Source organism: Pongo pygmaeus, chromosome 10 (assembly GCF_028885625.2).
Source record: "Pongo pygmaeus isolate AG05252 chromosome 10, NHGRI_mPonPyg2-v2.0_pri, whole genome shotgun sequence".
NCBI lineage: Eukaryota > Metazoa > Chordata > Mammalia > Primates > Hominidae > Pongo > Pongo pygmaeus.
Window position 1 is genome coordinate 45,046,009 of NC_072383.2, and position 13,571 is coordinate 45,059,579.

The following is a 13,571-nucleotide window of genomic DNA, read 5'->3' on the forward strand; positions in this document are numbered from 1 at the left end:
ACAGCATGGTTACACCCACCACAGAGAATGGAAAATAGTTAGTGAGGGGAATTTCCCCTCCCCTAGCTAAATATGAAACATACAAACATTGAAATTGTGCATTTTCTGAAGTTTTCTTTGACACGTTTCTGGTGTAACAGACAAATTCGAGGGTGGTCATTTGCCTTGCACAAGGCACCTCCAGCAAGTGTTTGTAAGCAGCAAACTTCCCACTGTTACTTGTGAACACCAACTACCCAGAGTTAAGCCAGACCTCACAGGTTAAGGGCACAGTCCTCTATAAGACTTCTCTCATTTTCAGACACCAGCTGCAAGTTTGGGGTCCCCAGGGCCACCCTCACTTCTGATCAGCTGGTTACAAATCTAGAGGTCCTCATGAAGCCCCTCACATTCAATAATTCCCTAGAATGACTCATATAACTCAGGAAAGAACTATACTTACAATTACAATTTTGTTATAGGAAAAGGATACAAGTCACAACCAGCCAAGGGAGAGACACAGAGTGGAAGCTCTGGGAGGGTCGCAATCATCCTCTCTCTGCAAAGTCCCACACAGCGTTACCTCCTCCAGGATACGATGTGTGATAATTCTCAAAGTTTTGCCAAACAGTGAAACTCACCTGAACTTTAGCATGCAGAGTTTTTATTGGGTCTTCAATACATAGGCATGATTGATTGATTCATTGGCAATGTGATTAAACTCAATCTTCAATTCCTCTCCCTTCCCTGGAGGTTGGGCTCAAAGCCCCAAACCTCCAATCATGGGATTGGTCTTTCCAGTGTGTCCAGCCCCCATGCTAAGTCACCACATTCATAAACTATCAGGTGTGATCTGAGGGGCCCACCAGGAATAACATAGATAATCCTACCACTCAAGGAAATGTCCAGAGTTTAGAGGCCACTTCCCAGGAATGGGGGACAAATGCTAGCCAAATTATTTGTTGTTGCAGTTGTTTGGTTTTGTTTTTTAAAAGATATTAAAACTCAGTTTTTATTTGTTCAGTTATAAAAACTTAGAGTTTAAATGTGTGCTGTGTTTCTTCTCAGAGCAAAGATGTACTTCTGTATTACTATCCTGTATAAATTTGTTTTTTTGTTTGTTTGTTTGAGACGGAGTCTAGCTCTGTCTCCAGGCTGGAGTTTAGTAGCGTGATCTCAGCTCATTGCAACCTCTGCCTCCCAGGTTCAAGGGATTCTCCTGCCTCAGCCTCCCAAGTACCTGGGATTACAGGCATGCGCCACCATGTCCAGCTAATTTTTGTATTTTTAGTAGAGACGGGGTTTCACCTCGTTGGCCAGGATGGTCTCGATCTCCTGATCTAGTGATCCACCCACCTCAGCCTCCCAAAGTGCTGGGATTACAGGCGTGAGCCACTGGGCCCGGCCAATCATGTATAAATTTGTTACCCAAGATAGCTACTTGTATGAAAGGAGAAGGAAGAGGACGATGGATGGAAATGATTGCTACAAGACAGTCCATCCATCCAAATCTACTGGGACAGGGGAGTGGCGATGGGAGAGAGATGGTCCCACAGAGGTTCCCGTGGGTAAATAATGGGTGTGTCCTTCTCTGCAGTCAGGCTGTACCTATACTTCCCAGTCCTCTAAAAGGTGTCATTCAGGCCACTTCGCTCAGCCCAGTCCCTAATCCCATTCATATTCCCTTTCCTCATGGGCTGCTTCTGTGCCTGACTTCCATCATGACTGGTTCTGATTAGGCCCCTGGTTTCTCTATCAGCCTTAGATCATTAAGACAAAAACATACTTGCTACCTTCAAACCCATGCCTGGCATGTAAAATCAAGCAAAAAATGTTGGGAAGTCTTGGAGTATCACTTCATATCCTTATTAATCACATCTAGACCACATTATTTTCTGATCACAGTTCCATATGGTGTTAACTATTTTTTAATATAAAATGTGCATGTAATAAAGAGTGTTTCTCAAGGTGTATCAATAGGCGATCAGCTATGTTTGAGTGAGCCTTATTTTGCTACTTTGGTCTAAGGATCACCTAAAGGCTTAAGCTTGAACCCTGTGCAGCTGGTTAGTTTCTTTGTTCCATGACCACAGTCCTTACCTGAAGCTTAGCCAAGTCACTCCCCAGGAGGATCAAGCCCTAAAGTAATAATGGATCCGTACAAATTCATCACTCAGTGATACTGGAGGGGGACAAAAAGTCCATGCTCACTGGAAGCATTATTTGCACACGTGTGTGTATATTAATATATTTTTTCTGCACATTACACAAATGCCATTGGCAAATTTGAAACAAGTCAGATGGCTAAATTTGGAGTCGCACTGCCTTTATCTTATTTAAAATTACTCAGTGCACTCCACAACCTCAGCATCTCCCACATTCTTCTACAGCCTCTGCAGTACTTTGCAAACTCAATGAGTGAATCCCCACCATGCGTGAACCACTTTATCCTCATGGCCATTCTCTAGGAATCTATTGCAGCATTTTTCCCAGCGGATAACTTTCCCATTCTCTACCAACATGAACTTCCACTCCACCACTGCAGCTGCTGGCAGGAAAACAGCATGAGACTAGAATGCACCCTTGCAATAGTAGGGTGTGATGTAAGTATTCCAACTCCCAAGACTCTCATGGTTTCCAGTTACTGCAATGAATTGCATATCATGCTTGTGATATAATGGATCTGGAACTTGACACCAATTTGCTGAGACTGAAGATATTGCTACTACCCTCTTTGTTTCCCGTGTACTCTTTCTTCCACAAGAGTACTTCTGCCATTATCCATTTCCTGCTTTAGGTTTAACCCTGGAGCCTCAGGACTGCCACCCAAACCAACATCTCCCCGAGAAGAGTGCCTAGACAACATTTTCCAGTTCTCATAGTCAGCCAAGTCCAATTGTGCTAGGCTCACTTCTTCTTTGGCTCTGTCTAGGAGCAAGTTGCTAGAAGGCAACTTCTCTGCAAAACACATAGCTGCTTTAGCAGATGTCTCTTGTCCTTTTTCAGAATCCCCATTCTCCTATAGGAGATTCAAGTCTTTCATTTCTTGAAGCTTCAGAATAACTCAAGTTACCAGTCTCAAAGGTAACTAGAGCTTCTGTGTCTGAAATCTGTCCAGCAGGAACATGTTCTCTTGAACCATCACAGACGTTTCCATGCTGCTTCCTGCAGGTCTTTGGTTTTAGAAATCAAATGTCCACTGTTTTCTTGAAGATGCTCTGGTTTGGTGAACAGCTCCTGCCTGGAAGGTCCAGGGCTAAGTTCACCACTGACTCCCTGATTGCCTCCCAAAACCGCACCCTCCCCAAGAGAAGCATCCTTCTCTTGTTTTATGTCCCAGTCCTTCCTCATGTCCCTGTCCTTCTCCGTGTTCCCAGGCTGCCCTGCAGCAGCCAGACAAAAAGCATTCTGGCAAGACCCACTCCAAAAAGCAGTGCAGACAATATGGCACCAATGGCTGAGAGGCTGTGACTCCAGGAGACAATGGGGACCAGGACAGGGGCTCAGGTCACACAGGAAGAGCCACCCAAATTCTTTATTATATACTCCTATACAAAGAGGACTCATCTCTAAAATGAGGGGAATAATAATGCCCCTTGCATGGGCATTTCATAAAGATTAAAGTAATATGTATTTCTGGCATATAATGCTCATTCTTTGAGTGTTAGCTATTATTATTATCTTATGAATTTGTGGTCACTGAACTTCAAAACACATCCACTGCTAACTCTGTTGTAAGCACCTGAGCATAGGGGAAACATTTTATTCATTTTTATATACTTCATGGTAACTGTGTCTTGCATAAAAGGTTTTCAATACATATTTACTAGTTTATTTTTTAAATATATCTACATTTAAGGTTAGTGCATTTAAAATTAATATCTATTTGGCCTTATTTGATTTAAATGTCAGAACACCTTCATATGAGAGATCAGAGGGCAGCAGAAGCTGCATTTAAAACAATTTGAGCAATAGGTAACTTCAGGGCTACTCAAACACTGGGGAGAATAGACCTGACATCTTAATGAAAAAAATGCTTTATGCATTTCTGTCTACCCTTCTAAAGCTTTAAAGACATTTTCTCAGCATTGAAAAGAGTAAGTTCTATTATGAAAAAAGATTTAAAAGGTACTATCCTATCCTACATACCTGAAGAAAAAGTAATTTTTAAAATGCCATTTGCAACAACAACAAAACTATAAAGTACTTCAAATGAATTTACCAAAATGTGCAAGACACTGTAAATTTTTACTGAAAAGTATATCAGATTATGAGTGACAAGATTCAATATTTGTAAACATTCAATTGTCCACAAATTTATCTGTAAATTCAATGCAATTCTAATAAAAATTCCCAACTTATTTTTTATATAACTTGGCAGGATCATGCTAAAATTCATATGTAAGAGTAAATGCAGAGCAGTAATCAAGGTAATTTTGGAAACAAAGAATAAATTCTAGTTCTTTAATTTCTAATACCAAACTTTATTATAACAAGCAATATAGTAATGAAGTAAGAATAGACAAGTGGATCTTTGCAATAGAGCAGAAAGTACACATATACTGTATATGGAAATTTAGTATATGCTAAAGATGGCATTTCAAATCTGAGTAGACAATTATGTAATAAGTGGTGTTATATCAACTGGGTATCCATTGGTAAAAAGAAATAAAATATATTTTTTCATGCTAATTACAAAGTAAATTCCAATTAGATTAAAATCCTAAGGGTGAGATTAAAAATTGTATGAAAGTATTCGGCCGGGCGCGGTAGCTCACGCCTGTAATCCCAGCACTGTGGAAGGCCAAGGTGGGCAGATCACGAGGTCAGGAGATCGAGACCATCCTGGCTAACACGGTGAAACCCCGTCTCTACTAAAAATACAAAAACAAATTAGCCGGGCGTGGTGGCGGGCACCTGTAGTCCCAGCTACTTGGGAGGCTGAGGCAGGAGAATGGTGTGAACCCGGGAGGCAGAACTTGCAGTGAGCTGAGATTGCCCAGTCTGGGCGACAGAGCTAGACTCCATCTCAAAAAAAAAAAAAAAAAAAGAAAAGAAAAGAAAAAAAGTGTATAAAAGTGTTCAAAACAAATAAATGAAAATACATGCATGACACTGAGTAGATAGATCCTTCTTCGGATTTTTTTTAAGTCATAAGAGAAAGAACTGGTAAATTGACTACTTTAAAATAAAACTTTTATATGACAAATAATATACAGAAAGTTTTTTTTTAATGGAAGACTAAGAGAAGATATATCAACATACAATAGATAAAATATTGGTTTCTGGATAGACAAAGGAAAAGTCTCTAAAAATGGAAGGAAGTACAAATAATCTAATGTAAAAATGGACCAAAATAAAAACCAAGTGGGCAATTGACAGAAGGGGAACAAAAATAGGGCATTAAACATATAGAAAACAATGCTCAATTCCATTAGAAATCAAGAAAATGAAAATTAAACAATCACTTACTCTTGTTATACCCTTCAGGTTGGTAAAAAAAAATTGTTTGATGTTATCAACTCTAGCAGAGAGTATAGGTAAATGTGTATTCTCATAGCCAGCTAACAGGATTCTATATGGGGCATATCTTATGTTCTGGTAATTCTGTTTTTTTATGTTCCAGGTATGTAAGAGTGAGATTGGCAACACACTAAATGTCCACCAATAGAGGAATGGCCAAATAAGCACATCTTTACAATAGTTGATGTTTAAGTGGGTAATATGAGATATGTACTATATAAGATACACATACTGACATGGAAGATCTTGAACACAGACTGTTGGTGGAAAAAAGCAGTCGCAAAACTACACGTATAGAATGTAATCATTGTGTTTGTTAAAAATACGTATTTCCCCAAAATAGTATATATTTTCTACATGTACTAAATGTTTGTAACTGCATAAGTAAATATATTCAAGAATGCACACAGATTTTTCCTGTGCAGAGGGCACTAGGATTTGAGGAAGTAGGCAGAAAAGAATTTAGCCTTTCCTGTAACAATTTAATTTTTACAAGGTGAATGGTCTACTGTATTACACCTGTAATAGTAATAACTGGAGAAAATGTATCCTATCTCCTCCCTAGACTTTAGGGCACAGTTTACTGTATCCTTGGTTCATTATGATGTTAAACATTTAAAACTCTGTGAAGTCAGTTCTACAATTCTCATTCTACTGATAACCAGACATTGGATTATATTGGGCTTCACTGTTTTTTCCCAATTTCATTATTCAAGTTCTCTACATTGTGTTTAATGCATTCTTTAAGGTATTTGTTATCTCACATTCTATTTTAGGAGGACAGAATGACAGAAAAATTTTTGATGCCTAATTTTCTCCTTAGCCTTAATTCACTCGAATAGTTCTCTTTCTCTCATGTTGTAATTCAAATGGATTTATCTTGAGAAATTGTCTTGAGGAAAAAGCATATATTTTTTGTATCCCAAGAGACTTCACAGAATTTTTTAAAAATTGCTTTTTTGTTTTTTTCTGTGCTTGTATTCATACCCCAAATATTTCACAGTTATCTTCAGAAACATTATGTACTTTAAGAGCTCAGCAAATGTTTTCCTAAAAAAAAGAGAGAGAGCACAAGCCATCAGCCCATTTGTTTCCCCTCTAGACCTAGGTGAAATCCATCTACTCTGATGCTCATAAAATGGGGACCCTCCTGTCCAGAATATCATTTCTCTATGAATATTTCTCTCATCCCTTTGATTTGCTTCCCTACTTTTGTCATTGCAGAGAGCTATCTTGAATCATAAAGAAAGCCCTATTTTTTTATATATCTGAAAAAGACAGGGATATAATTGAACTTTATCCACAGGTACAAAATAAAATAAGCCCATAATATAGCCATATACTGGAAAAGAATAGAAAATGGTTCTGTTCTCATTATTTTAGGAAATAAGGCTTTAAGCAGCAAACAGCATATGAATCTGAACTGACAGGTAATATAAAATGAGCAGAAGGAGGCAAATAAGGTGTGAATCATCCCTAGGGTCATTTATCTCCAGGGAACAGGCTTCACATATTTCTGAGCTTCTGCTCCTTGGTGGGTAGGGGTAGGGGACAGAGCACCCACCAGCAAGCTTTACAAGCACTAAGAAGTGCCCACTGACCCTCTGGGTTGGTGGGCCTGCTGTCCTCCTTCTTTCCACACCAGAGAATTTCCCTGGGCCCTGATACTTTGAACCCTAACAAATGGTGCTATGGGTATTCATCCTAATCCATTTTAAACTCACAGGTTTCACAGCCACCTCAGCATCTCTTACTGTCTATTGAACTTATATGTCCAGTCACAGAGATGGCAGGATGTGGTAGTAAAAATGCCTTTTCTCCCTCTCAGGGCAACCCAGGGTCTCAAATCTGGCATACAAGTATCAAAGTGAAAAATGGAAGCAAGGAGAGGCATATAGGCAAAACAACAACAAAACACACACACACACAAAGAGGTGACAATAGCAGGAATGAAACCACCTTTGAAAAATTATGACAGTGAGACAAATCTGACATAACTGACTCCACCTTGCTTCTAACCTCACAAGCTAATGGTCTTTGCTCATTCCTGGGCACAGGCTAAGTTAACTACGGAAGGAATTTAGTTTATAGTTTAACTTCAAAAACAAAGATATTAGTCCCTTCCCAAAACTAACCCTCTCCTTTCTTGGGTATAAAAACCACCTTTGTAAAACTAACAAACTGGCCACAAGATTAGAATTATGGTTCAAGAGTCATGTAGTCAGAGGTCAAAAGATTTATAACCTCCCCAATTTCTCTTTTAGGTAACATCGCAATTGTAAAACCTAAGACTGATGTTTGAGGTATTTTTCAGACCTTGCATTTTGATGCTATGCCAGCACCATTTATTGAATAGGAACTCCTTTCCCAATTGCTTATTTTTTCCAACTTTGTCAAAGATTGGATGGCTGTAGGTGTTTAGGTTTATTTCTGAGTTCTCTATTCTGTTCCATTGGTCTATGAGTCTATTTTTGTACCCATACCATGCTTTTTTGGTTACTGTCTTCTTATAGTGTAGTTTGAAGTTGAGTAATGTGATGCCTCCAGCTTTGATCTTTTTGTTTAGGATTGCTTTGGCTATTAGAGCTCTTTTTTGGTCTCATATGGATTTTAGAACACTTTGAGTTCTGTGAAATATGAGATTGATAGTTTGATAGGAATAGCATTGAATCTGTAGACTTCTTTGGGCAGTGTGGCTATTTTATAATATTGATTTTTTTCCTATCCATGAGTGTGAGATGTTTTTCCATTTTTTTGTGTCATCTCTGATTTCTTTCAGCAGTTTAATGGCTCTTCCTTAGAGAACTTTCACCTCCTTGGTTAGGTGTATTCATAGGGTTTTCTTTCTTTCTTTTTTTTTGGCTATTGTAAATAGGATTGTGTTCTTGATTTGGATCTCAGTTTGAACACTATTGATATATAGAAATAGTACTAATTTTGTACATAAATTTTGTATCCTGAAACTTTACTAAAGTGGTTTATCAAGACTAGGAGCCTTTTGATGGAGTCTTTAGGGTTTTCTAAGTATAAAGCCATATAAGTAAAGAGAGATAATTTGAATTTTTCTTTTCCTATTTGGATGACTTTTATTTCTTTCTCTTGCTAATCGCTCTGGCTAAGACCTCCATTACTATGTTGATTAGCAATGGTGAAAATGAGCATACTTGTTTTATTCCAGTTCTCAAGGGGAATGATTCTAGTATTTGCCCATTTAGTATGATGTTGACTGTGGGTTTGTGATAGATGGCTCTTATTATTTTGAGGTATGTTCCTTTGATGCTTACTTTCTGGAGGGTTTTTATCATGAAGCGATGTTGGATTTTATCACAAGTTTTCTCTGAGTCTATTGAGATAATCAGATGGTTTTTGTTTTTAATTATGTTTACGTGGTGAATCACATTTATTTATTTGTGTGTTCTGAACCAACCTTGCATCACAGGAATAAAGTCTACTTGATCATAGTAAATAAACTCTTTGATGTGCTGCTGGATTTGGTTTGCTGATATTTTGTTGAGGATTTTTTTTCTTTTTGCCTATGTTCATCATGAATATTGGCTTGTAGTTTTCTTATTTTGTTGTTGTATCTTTGCCAGGTTTTGGTATCAGAGAGATGCTGGCTTCAAAGAATGAATTAGGAAGGAGTCTCTTCTCGATTTTTTGGAATAGTTTCAGTAGAAGTAGTACCAGCTCTTCTCTGTACATCTGGTAGGATTCAGCTGTGAATCCATCTGGTCCAGGGTTTCTTTTGGTTGGAAGGATTTTTATGAATGATTCCATTTCAAAACTCAATGTTGGTCTGTTCAAGGATTCAATTTCTTCTTGGTTCAGTCTTGGGAGGGTGTATGTGTCCAGAAATGTATCCATTTAGTCTAGATTTTCTAGTTTGTGTGCATGGAAGTGTTCATGATAATCTCTGGGACTCTTGTATTTCTGTGGTATCAGTTGTAATGTCACCTTTGTCATTTCTGATTGTGTTTATTTGTATCTTCTCTCTTTTTTCTTTGTTAATCTACTTAGCAGTCTATCAATATTGTTTCTCCTTTCAAAAAGCCAACTTTTGGTTTGTTGATTCTGTGTATGGATTTTTTGTCTCAACTTCATTCAGTTCTGCTCTGATTTTAGGTATTTCTTTTCCTCTGCTAGCTTTGGGGTTAGCTTACTCTTATTTTTCTAGTTCCTCTAGGTGTAATGTTCGATCATTAATTTGAGATCTCTCTAAGTTCTTGATGTAGGTATTTAGAGCTATTAAATTTCCTCTTGACACTGCTTTTGCTGCATCCTAGAAATTTTGATATGTTGTGTCTCTGTTTCCATTTATTTCAAACTTTTTTGATTTCTGCCTTAATTTCATTGTTTACCAGAAGTCATTCGGGAGAAAGTTGTTTAATTTTTATTTAATTGTGTGGCTTTGAGAGATCTTCTTGGTATTGATTTTTATTTTTATTCCACTGTGGTCTGAGTGTATAGTTCATATAGTTTTGAATTTTTGAATTTATTTATTGCTTTATGGCAGAGCATGTGGTCAATCTTAGAGTATGCTCCATGTACAGATGAGCAGAATTTATATTCTGTGACTGATGGGTGGAGTAGTCTGTAAATGTTTATTAGGTCCAATTGGTCAAGTGTCAAATTTAAGATCAGAATTTCTTTGTTAGTTTTCTGCCTTGATGACCTGTCAAATGCTGTCAGTGGAGGTGTTGAAGTCCTCCACTATTATTGTGTGACTGTCTTTTTGTATGTTTAGAAGTACTTGTTTTATGAATCTGTGTGCTCCAATGTTGGGTCGGTATATATCTAGGACAGTTAAGTCTTCTTGTGGTATTGAATTCCTTATCATTATGTAATGCCCTTCTTTGTCCTTTTTTACTGCTGTAAGTTTAAAGTCTATTTTATCTGATATAAGAATAGTGACTCCTGTTCTTTTTTGTTTTCCATTTGAGTGATAGATTTTTCTCCATCCCTTTACTTTGAGACTAGGGGTGTCATTACATGTCAGATGGGTCTCTTGAAGATAGCAGATGAATGGGTCTTCCTTTTTTTTTATCCAACTTGCCACTCTGTGCCTTTTAAGTGGGGTGTTTAGACCATATACATTCACAGTTAATATTAGTATGTGAGGTTTTGATCCTATCATGGAGTCATTAGCTGGTTGCTTTGTAGTTTGTATTGTATAATTGCTTTATAGCATCTCCAGACTATGTACTTAAGTGTGTTTTTGTGGTAGTAGGTATTGTTCTTTCTTTTCCATGTTTAGACCTCTCTTGAGGATCTCTTGTTAGGCCAGTCTAGTGGTAATGAATTGCCTTAGCAATTGCATGTCTGGAAAAGGTTTTATTTCTCCTTCACTTATGAAGCTTAGTTTGGTGGACTATAAAATTCTTGTTTGGAATTGCTTTTATTTAAGAATGTTGAAAATAGGCCCTCAAACTGTTGTAGCTTGAAAGATTTCTGCTTAGAAGTTTTCTGTTAGCCTTATTGGGTTCCCTTTGTGTGTGACCTGATCTTTTCTGTTGCCTTTACAATTTTTTCTTTAGCATTGACCTTGGACAGTCTGGCGACTATATTCCTCGGTGATGTTCGTTTTGTACAGTATCTTGCAGGTGTTCTCTGGATGTCTTGTACAGGATGCCTACCTCTCTGGCAAAACTGGAAATATTTTATTGGATTATTACCTCGAATATATTTTCCAGGTTGTTTACTTTTTCTCCTCTCATAGGAATGCCATTAATTCATAGGTTTTGTTGCTTTACATAATCCCATATTTCTTGAAGATCTTATTCATTTTTAAAATTCTTTTTTCTTTATTTTTGTCTGACTGGGTTAGTTTAAAAGATCAGTCTTCTAGCTCTAAATTCTTTTTTCTGTTTGGGCTAGTCTATTGATAAAGGTTTCAATTGTACTTTGAAATTCCTTAAGTGAGTTTTTCAATTCCAGAAGCTCGGATTGATTTATTTTTAAGATGTTTATATCTGCCTTCATTTCCTGGATTGCTTTAGAAGTTTCTTTGTGTTGATTTTCAACCTTGTCCTGGATCTCACTGGGCTTCCTTGTAATCCATGCTTTGAATTCTTCATCCTTCCTTTCTGAGTTTTCATTTTGATTACAGACTGTTGCTGGATAGCTAGTGTGATCCTTTGATGGTGTCACAGCACTCAGATTTTTGATGGTGCTAGAATTAATGCACCGGTTCCTTCTCATCTGAGGTCACTGACACTTCTAAATTTTGTCATTATTTTCATGCAGATAGGATTTGTTTTTCCTTTCTCTCTTTTCCTGTGTTATTATTTTCTTCCCCCTTGCCCATGTCCCTAGGGGATATGACTTTAGAGAATGTTGGGTAGAATCTTTTGGCTTCATTTCAATATCTCTATGCACTTCTGTCAGCCAGTTTTATATTGGGCAGTTCAACCTACAGACAAGTTAATGGTTCTAATGAGTAAGAGCCAGATGTGGCCAACATAGATGGGTATGTGTTTAATCCTTGTTTACTGGAGAAGGTCTCTGTTTCTGGAGGCAAATGGCAGATCTGTGGAGTTCACAGTGGCCTGAGCACCCTGCTCAGCACCATAGCTGAGGGATAAAGATGGTTGGGGCTAGACCAGGCCTGCTTACAGGTCACCCAATGGCAGGCACAAGAACCAGCACCAACGGGGGTCCAATGCACAGCCACCAAGTGCCCAGAGGTGTGTCTAGGTGTGCCTTCGGGCTGAAGAGGAACTCTTTGGCTTCAAGTTCTCTGCACAGGGAATGCAGCCACCTAAATTCCAAATCCAGGAGAATGACTGCTCTAGATGCCTGGAGCTCTGCCTGGGCATGGAGTGTAGACGGCCCCATTCCACCACAATCTCTGCATAGGGAGGGTGGAGTGTCTCAGGCTGCTTACCCAGGTGATGCGCTCCAAATGCTTACAGATCAGCCTGGGCATGGGACAGAGATGGCACCATTGCACCACAATCTATGCATAGGACGACTGGGCAACTCAGGCTGCTGGTGTAGGTGGGTGGGAGATCCAAATGCCTGGAGATCTGCTGGAAGTAAAGTGGAGAGGGCCCTGCTGTACCATATTCTATGTACAGGAAGGGTAGGGTGGCTCTAGCTGCAGATCCCATCAAGGGGGTGCTCTAACTGCCTGCAGATCTGCCTGGATATGGAACAGAAGAGGCCCCATGGCACCCCAATCTATGCACAGGAAGGGTGGAGCAGCTCAGGATGCTAACCCCGAAGAGTGGGTGCTCTGAATGCTTGGAGATCAGCCTGGGTGTGGAGTAGAAAGGACTCTACTACATCACAATCTCAGGGGAGCAGGCTGGGCACCCAGCAATGGCACATGTAGATCAGTTCCAGGTCCCCAAACTGGCCCTGGCTGCCCATCTTCTCACCAAGGAGAAACTGGCTATCAGCACTCTCCTCCTGCACCAGACCTGTGATCGGGGAGAGCACAATTCCAGTTCCTACAGCTTGGGTGCTTTCCATGCTTGTTCTGGCTGTGGAGGCTCCTACTCAGCTCCAGAGCAGGAGCTCCAATCTCTAGTCCAAGACTAAAATGCTGTATGGCCATGGTGCCAGGCTACCAAATAATGACTGATGTTGTATGCACCCAGATTAAAAATGGTGCCACAGTCTCCAAATCAGGCCTGGGAAAATGCCTGCAACTTTGTCTGGTGTCCTTCCCTTTCAGTGTCTCCAAGCCTCTCTCCAAGTTGGCACCAAGGCTTTGGAGGAACAAAGTGCTCTCCCTTAGCCTGGTTGCATGGATCCCCAGTGGAAAGGTGAGTCACAGAGGGAGGCTTTCTACCTCCTCCTGTCCTGTTCTGGGTCTTCACTCACTTTTGTCAGACAAATGCCATCATCGGGGCAACTTGCCCACCTTCTCCTCCCTGGCACCTGGGATGAGATGTCCTTCACTATTCTGGTGGATTCCTGTTTTCCTTCTTGAATTAAAGCCCACAGAGTTGATCTTTATGACTGATTTTGCTATTTCCAAGTGGCTAAGGCACCCTGAAAACTTCTAATCAATTATCTTGGGGGGAAAAAAAAAAAAAAACCTCTGTTTTACAACACTACACAGA

General features: G+C 39.3%; 1 pseudogene; it reads right to left on the reverse strand.

The window, feature by feature from the left end:
* Positions 1–2,390: 2,390 nt before the first annotated feature.
* Positions 2,391–12,975, reverse strand: LOC129010697 (starch-binding domain-containing protein 1-like; annotated as a pseudogene).
* Positions 12,976–13,571: the final 596 nt, after the last annotated feature.